Here is a 7,597-nt window from a genome sequence, read left to right on the forward strand (position 1 = left end):
CATGACCATGTTGTTGATAGAAGGCGCAATATTTGGCCCGGTTGTGTGTAGGAATGAGGGGATTAAGCAACGAGCGTGCCTCTAGGGGTTTCAAATGCCCTTTTTTGATCAGGACCCTCAAGGCCACAGATAAAGAGATGTAGAGTGGGGTGAAAATCCTCTGGCCTCGGGGTTGGTGCTTTGCAGGTTGTGAGGTAGTTTCAGATGTACCAGCAAAGGGGGTGGTTGTTTTCGGTGTGGTGGTGACCATACCAACATTAGAAGCCCTTGCAGCTGCATTACTACTCATAGCTGCATTTGAACTACATGTAAAAGCCCTCTTGGGCTGGTCTTTCTCATGGTCTATCCGACCCTGTTTCATCGCATCCTTTATCTGCACCCCTATTTCATGGAGATTAGCAAATGTAGGCAGAGGTAAGACTATCATCTTCTGTAGCAACCTCAGTTGCAGATTACGGATGACGATTCTGATCTGGTCCATTTCAGTTGGCTGGGTGGTCATCATGGAGGCCTTGGCCCTCCACCAAGTGACGAAATCAGAGAAACCCTCCTTCGGCTCTTGACGAGTTGCCTCGAGATCACGAGTTGTGACCTCGATTTGAGTGTTATAGGAGTATTGAGCAATGAAGGCCTCAGCCATCTCTTCCCAACTCCTCTTCACAGAATCTTCCAACTTAGCATACTAGATTGCTACGCTACCCGACAAGGTCTGGCCAAAGAGGGATAACTTTTGCAGTCTAGTTAGGCCCATCGACTGCAGAATATCTGAAAATAGCTAGAAGTGGACCATGGGATCACCCAAACCGTCAAAGCGGTCAATATGTGGCATTTTAAATCTATCCGACAATGTCACCGCCAAATTTGAATAGTTGTCCTCTATATCTGGGATCAAATTAACACCTTGAGCTCGTTTAAAAAGCTTCTCAGGCTTGCTCACTTTTAGAGCAGTAGGGTTGACCTCAAACTCAAAGGGTGCCTCTATTGGGTAGACCGGTGCTTTGGAAGTCTAGGGTAGGACTGGCTCTGCCGGAATGTCCGCATTTTTCTGGACATTAGTAGTAACACCAGGTATTGGAACCCTGACTAGGGGTGGATGTGAAGCAGAACTGCTGCTTTTTGTGATTGTTGTTGTTATTGAAGCCTAGCGATCAACTCAGCTTGCTGGGCTGCAATTTCCGCTTGGCGCGTGGTGACTTCCGCTTGGCGAGCAGCGTCCAGTTGCATTGTCTCAATGGTCTGTTGAAGTTGATGCAACATATCCTCCATGTTGTCTACGGGGTGCTAATCTATCAGAACTGGTATGTAATCTCTTTCTGATGTGGAAGTAGAAAACTAGACTTCACTGAAGGAAGGTAACTGCAGAACCAGTGAATTATGCCTGACTCTCCTCCGTCTCATAACCGGGGGTAGCGAAGCAAACACTGGTTGTCCTCTCACAAGATCCCCAGATCGATAAAGCCACCTTACTCTGGTCCAAAGTGCTTGGGGGGGTAACTGCCTCGTCAGAAGCAATTGTGAAATACTACCTTGCAAAAAAAAAAAAACAAAACAAAACAAAAACAAAAGAAACAAAAATCAGAAAATGCACAGCACCTCGGCTTAGGCAAAAACAACACGCAGTCGTAATCATAAGCTGGACAATCTGTACTCAACCACTGATTTTTGCCCCGAATCTGATACCCTCAAACTGATACCCAGACTTGCAACTGATACATACATTCCTACAGAGTTTCACTCTAAAAGCACGTATCAAGCAAGCGAGAGCCAAAACACCCCTATGATAGGGTAGGGTTACCCTGTCCTAATTTTGTCAAGAGCTAGAGATTCACTACGCAAACAAGTGGTTTCATACAATCCTGTATTCGGGTGAGCAACCTGTCCTAGTTTGGAATAGTCTCTATGGCTTTCGATATGTAACTAGGTCAATTGGTCAAAAAATGGTACCTCAGCAAGACTACCTAATATACCTCTCACACCTAACACCGAGAAGTGAAAGGAGGATCAAATGGTACAGCGGTAGTCCAGATCCAAAGGTTGTGTTCCCATCATGGCAGAACCGGCAACCGGTCAGCCTTTTGGCAAGGTTTTCCAAGCAAGCCTCCAGCAAACCGCTCAGGAATAGAAGATGGAAAACACTGTGACTTAGGCGCACCGATGCAAATGCAAATGCAAATGCAAAGAAACACATAAGTGTAAATAAAACAACATATCATGAGTTTGAGTCAGGTTCTCTAAGTCCCCAGTATAATCGCCAGAAACTTTAGCTCGACATTTTTGCGCCCCCTTTTGGAGAGCTCGAATTGGTCCCACAGTTTGGACTCTTGTCACGATTCTGAATCTAGTCTCACAACTGTAATGTGAAACTGATAAACACCAAAGAGTCCAATCCGGCAAATCATTTTGAAAAATCGATTTTAAATCAAATAATGCCAAAATTGGACTGCTTTGCCAGATTACAGAGTATGTTGGATCAAACCCCCCGCTCGCCCGATCAAAGATCGGCCTGTACTAATCATGATATGTTGTTTTATAAACCTCATGTGTTCTTTATTCCGATTATTAGCTAACATTACTATGTGACGCACACAAGCAAGTATAGACTAAAATCTCCCGAATTGGAACGAATTCAACTCATGTTTTTTTTTCGAAAATGGTTTGAATTTGCCACCCTCAAGTGGGCTAAAATGCGGATTTGCCATCAAACGTGATGGGCTTAAAACATGATTTGCCACTTCGCAAAGCGAGCTTAAAATACACATTTGTTGAATCATTCCAATTCAAGCAACAAGCCTTCATCCACAAGCAATCATGCAATTAATCATTTAAGCAATTAGCCTCATGGCAAGCATGCGAAACATGGCAACATGGCAATTACACTCATGCAAGTATGCTAAAGCATAAAACTTACCAAGTACTCCAAGCCAAAACAGAAACTAGTTAGAAAGATGCATGATCCTAACTATACAAGATGCCTAATGCAACACATGCAATATGAAATAAAATAGGCTCGGCTACCTAATCATGGTATTTGCAACACTTTGATAGCATGCTTTGAAACACGTATTCAAAGAAGTATCGAAATAACAATGTAGGTTGAACGATGCGTCGAGCCTTGGTGAATGCAAGACAAATGAATGGATGCAAACATGTGAGCATAAGGTATGCTAATCGAAAATCTCCCTAATCTAACCATCGAAAGCGGATAAATAAAAGGGAGAAACACGTGGGGTTGGAAGACATGCACACACGCACGCACACTTATTACAACATTATGCCCTCGCGAAGGAGGGCCCGAATGGATAAGCTAACTAGCTATGCTAATTAAGCTAACTATTACAACACAAAACTAATTAACTATTCTAGCTAATTATTAAAACAATTGAAATAAAGTAACTAACTATTCTAAGCTAGCTAAAATATTACAAAACGAATTAAGCTAATTAATTACAACACTTGTATGAATGAAATAGCTAACTTATTCTAAGTTAACAAAAGGGACTAAATGGCCTCGCGGGTGAGGGACGCATGCATGCTCGGCTGATCCACCCGAAAATGCCATTGCCTTGCCATCAGATGCCTCTGTTTACACTCATTTTGATCACTAAAAATTGTACCAACTACCAAAATGCCTCTGCTTCAACTCAGGAGCACATTTGTGCAAAAATTCACTGATGGCTGGTCGGCTACTAAAAGTGGCTGTCGGCTACTACAACTGGCCGATCAGCCACTAAAACTAGCCGGTCGGCCACCCTTTCCCTGGACTTCTCCTTTTGCTGCAACAGAGAGCAAACAGAGGCAAAGCAATGTATTTTTAAGGAATGTGTGTACTATTGCCCTTCTTAGCATCGCACAAACTTAAAGGAGGGTAACTCTTGGCCTTCAAACCATCAATCAATCATTTTCAATGCATGATGTGTCACGCCCTAAACTTGCCCCTAAAAGTTTGGGCATGACCTACATAGAAACGGACGCATAACCTGGTATACATATCATATGGGGCCTGAACGGAAGCATTTACCAATATAAATTAACATAAATAAAAGAACTGCATCCATTGAGCGATCACTATCATGCCAGGATCACAGACAGAACATAAGGCAAATAAACATACAGTGACGTGCACCAGAGAGTTAGCTATGTACATATATATATATATACAGACCCAGCCCTTAGAATTGGGCGTAAAACAACATGGATAGGCAAAGGAATTATATATACATCAACCTTAAGCAAACAATCAGAGTGTAAAATCAAAAGTTTAGCAAAAAGGGCTGCCTTCACTTAAGTGCCTGGATACTCTGAGGTTGACAAAAGAGGCACGGATGCCATGGGTTAAAACTGACCTCCGGGTGGAGTGCCTACAGAAACAGACATAAGACAAAGTGAGTCAAGCTCAGTGAACTGTACATAAACAATTTAAAGATTAACTTACTTTACTTACAACGTACACAGTTCTCTAATTAGATAAGTAAATGCAAAAATCCTATGGTTAGTCTGATTCTGTACACATTTCAGGACAGTCTTGTCGGTTCATAACTTCATAGGTTGGCCCTTGGCCTGATGGGTTCACACATTCACAAATTAGCCCTTGGCTTAACTTAGATGCATAACTTCACAAATTGGCCCTCGGCCTTTGTGATTCATAGTTTTACAAGTTACAGATTCATGCTTCACAAGTTGGCCCTCGGCCTCATAATTTCAGAATTCACAAGTTGGCCCTCGGCCTCATAAGTTCACAAATTCACAAAGTGGCCCTCGGCCTCATAAGTTCACAAATTCACAAAGTGGCCCTCGGCCTCATAAGTTCACAAATTATACCTTTCATATCTTCACAATTTATATCTTTCATAAGTTCACAAGTTATTCCTTTCATATCTTCACAAATTATATCTTTCATAAGTTCACAAGTTATTCCTTTCATATCTTCACAAATTATATCTTTCATAAGTTCACAAGTTATTCCTTTCATATCTTCACAAATTATATCTTTCATAAGTTCACAAGTTATTCCTTTCATATCTTTCGTAATTTCACATAACCGGGTGACCCATAAAGGGACCAAATTGGCTTTAAGCCCAGCTCTTGTAGGTATGGACTCAAGAGGTGGTTCGCATTGCAGCACTTAGTTTCGTACTAGGAATCAATAGTTCTTGAAGACTGAACGATTCATATTATGTCATAGCATAAACGAAGTGAATAAACATAACATAATAATGCCAGGTTCATACAAATACCGTTCACAATGGTGCACATAAATTTCCCTTTATGATTCATTACATGTAGCCATAGTCATCTTACATATAACAAAGTATTAATAATAATTATTTACAGAAACACATGTGTCGTTACAGTACTATTCGTGGGGATAGAACAAGTCGCACCATAACGTGAGTCATATAACAATGTTATTGATATTCAATTCTTTGACATATAAGGAAACCCATGGTTCTGTTCGATTTTCATTTCGTTAATCCATTTTAGGCAGATGTCTATGTCATAAAACATGTATCGAACTAAATAAGGCTGTAGGAGTCCAGGATAGGACGTTCAAAATGTCATGTTCCCATTAAGCGGAATTTAGATTCATAATCCCTTCTTGCCAACCAGTTGCATAATATTAATAATTCTTGTGCGGAGTTATAGGTAATTTACAGGTTATTATACATTAAGGATAACCATTAACCATAATCAGAATGTAGAGTAGTTTCAGCGTCATAGCGAAGTGCACATAATCTTTCAATGTTCTCATCGATCCCTAAACAACATAAATGCTTACAAAGAACAATGCGTTAACAATAAGAATTATTTATGGTAAGTAAACGTACGATTGCAGAACTACTACTCACAGTGATCAGTTCCCGGTGGTAATAGGACAATGTTCTCGTCTCGACCTACAAGTACAGTGCACAACACATAATATGAGATTATACTCGATCATTTACTTATTCTCTTTGATCATTCACTTAATTAGCCATGGTGGTACCAAGCTCATTATTTCTCAATAAGTTATACTCCATGTCACAGAAACAGGAGAAATCAATGGAACATGGTTTAGGTGAAGAAATGGTATAAAATTAGTTGACAGAAAGTGAACAGTCGTCACTAATTTGGGCATAACTATTTTTTTATTTAGAATTTGGGAGTGAGACCACTTCCATTGGAAACTAGACTTCCGGAGCTTGATTTTAGGCTCAAGAATCACTCAAAACGGAGCCCCGAGGCAAAAGATATGCTCATTCAAAGATGGCTGGACAAAGCTGTCTCCCGCACGTGCGGGAAACAGGGCCGCACGTGCGGCTCTGGGCAGATTGCTGTCCGAAAATGGCAGAAAATTTGGGACTTCTTATTTTCAAAATCAAACCTTAATTATATGTAAATCAAAGCCCAAAACCCTTTAATACATGACCAATTTCACATTATTATTCTCCATCAAACATCATAACCTCAAAATAAACAAATATAATGACTTTAATTCTTCAATTAACCAACTCTTAAGGAATCAAGGTTCAATTCATGAAAAGAGTTCATCTAAACTTATATCTATCAACCAAAACTCAATTAGGTGGTTTCTCTTCATTTGAGATCATGAATTTAAACTAGTAATAGATCAATCTTAAGGGGTTAAGTTGATTTCACATACCTAGAGCCAATCTCTTGAAGTAATTCCATCAATTTTCCCATCTTTCCTCTTCATTCTCAAGCTCTTCCTTCCTTCTTCTCCTTGAGTTCTCTATCTCTCCCTCTCTCACGTGGCTCCCCCCTTTCCTCTAGATATTTATTTTTTTATTCTAAGAAATGAGTCCATCCACTCATAAGGCACCCATAATATAAGTATACACATACACACCAACATAACACAATAGAGAGAGCCAAACGTGGCCTTACGATTCGTACGGAATCAAATTTCAATTAAACTTCCCAGATAACTCTAAAAATTATGAGGATCATAAATATGTCCCCTGTTCTGGTTTCTGAAGCCTCTAATGCCTTCAATTTGCAATATAAAGTTAACTACCCAAACGTGCATTAACGAATCAGACAAATTAGATTTCCAATTAATTGTCCCAAATAGTTCCAAAAATTCCCATTAACATATCCAAGTACTCAATTTTGATTTCTGTACCCATATAGGTCGGTAATTTCAATTTTAAATCCGTAACTCAATAGATAATGCTTCAATTCCAAAAGATATAATTAAATTAAAATACCTCATCTCATAGTTAAATACCAATGATTTCTTATATGCATTTTGGGGTCCTTACATGATGGCTAGAGAGCTGAGTTTGTACAAGCTTAATGAGTGCATAAACAGGACCAAAATAACCACCACCCTATCATGCATGATCAAGGGTGACGCTGACCAAGAAAAGTGGCACGTTTCATCACTCTGAGTATGAAACGTCCCATTTTTCTCATGTTCGGATTAACGTCCAATCTGAACACATGCAATGCAACACGAAGATGCTTAATCTTGCATCTTTTACTTAGTTCATTTTTGTTTACCAATTTTAGATTACCAATCCATTCTTTAATTGGTTAGTCCAAAGGTGAATGTCCTCTAATGGAAAGAGGGCTTAAACCACAAGTGCCTTGAGCA

General features: G+C 39.9%; 1 long non-coding RNA gene across 1 annotated transcript; it reads right to left on the reverse strand.

Annotated features, from left to right (window-relative positions):
- Positions 1-4,033: 4,033 nt before the first annotated feature.
- LOC114298035 (uncharacterized) lies at positions 4,034-7,257 on the reverse strand. Its single transcript, XR_014337149.1, has 3 exons — positions 6,641-7,257; positions 5,847-5,891; positions 4,034-4,358 (listed from the first exon to the last, which is right to left on the reverse strand). It is a non-coding gene; the product is annotated as an uncharacterized LOC114298035 (long non-coding RNA).
- Between the last annotated feature and the right edge of the window lie 340 nt (positions 7,258-7,597).

The sequence above is a fragment of the Camellia sinensis genome, chromosome 8, assembly GCF_055761805.1.
Source record: "Camellia sinensis isolate YWXY chromosome 8, ASM5576180v1, whole genome shotgun sequence".
In the NCBI taxonomy this organism is placed as follows: domain Eukaryota; kingdom Viridiplantae; phylum Streptophyta; class Magnoliopsida; order Ericales; family Theaceae; genus Camellia; species Camellia sinensis.